This window comes from Nematolebias whitei, chromosome 18 (genome assembly GCF_014905685.2).
Source record: "Nematolebias whitei isolate Nwh7 chromosome 18, NemWhi1, whole genome shotgun sequence".
NCBI lineage: Eukaryota > Metazoa > Chordata > Actinopteri > Cyprinodontiformes > Rivulidae > Nematolebias > Nematolebias whitei.
In genome coordinates this window covers 19,275,021-19,276,031 of record NC_056515.1, presented here as the reverse complement: position 1 = coordinate 19,276,031, position 1,011 = coordinate 19,275,021, and the positions used below count along the sequence as shown (strand labels likewise).

Genomic DNA, 1,011 nt, shown 5'->3' with positions numbered 1-1,011 from the left:
ACACACACACACACACACACACACACACACACACACACAGACACACACACACACAGACACACACATACATACACAAATGTATCTTCCATCAGCCTCTTTGTCAGAGGCCTTTTTGCAAATCTTCTGTTTCCTCGGTGAGAGAGCCAGTTAGATCTTATCTTGCAACGAGATGGAAGGAAATCATTTCTGTGCCTGTGGAATCATAGAGAGTTGCTAACATGCTGGATCATTCTTATTTCGCTAAGGTTTCTGTGTGCAAATATGAATCCCCATGCACATACACAGAGTTATTTATAGAGATCATTAAACCATGCCGATGAATCATTACATCAGCTGCGGTAACCTCTTCTGACACCAAATGCTTCTGCATGTCTGCTTTCTGGTAACTGGCTGCACAGGAAGATGATGGATTTTTAAAAAGAAGCAATTGGAGACATGATAAATCCCAGGACACACACAGCAGCTAGAATGAGGTACTATACAGAATTCATGGTATACTTTTCTCGGTGCGATGCATCTTATCAACTGTCTGTTTCACTCTCTGCTTTCAGGCATTTGTGCTGCTGAGAGACCACAGAGGTTTCAAATTTCCTACAAACACTGACATTCCAGCTATTTAGTTTGGAAAGTGCTGACACAAAGCAGTTTGAATCCTGACCTGCTGGAGAGTAGCAGCATAAATTCATGTTGGCACAGTGTGTTAAACTGTGTACAGGTGATGTAAAATCACATCCAACACAGGCTTTAGTCTGCTGTGGGTCACTGAACGTCTATGGATCGCTGGATTCAAGTTCAAGTTCACCAAGCTGTTGCAGGAGGTAGATTTGCATTTAAAATCTATGTAAAAAAACACAACAAGGATGATATTTTAAAGGGACATTTCCATTTGCGATTTATTTTTCAAAGAAAATGAAAATATTAGTAACTTGTGCAACACCCTACAAAACAGTCAGCCTACTGCTTACAGTCCATCCATCCATCCATCCATCCATCCATCCATCCATCCATCCA

At 41.1% G+C, this 1,011-nt stretch overlaps 1 protein-coding gene across 1 annotated transcript in view; it reads right to left on the bottom strand.

Annotated features, from left to right (window-relative positions):
• Positions 1 to 1,011, bottom strand: part of gfra2b (GDNF family receptor alpha 2b) — a 69,159-nt gene that overhangs the window by 5,559 nt on the left and 62,589 nt on the right. The window lies entirely within an intron of this gene.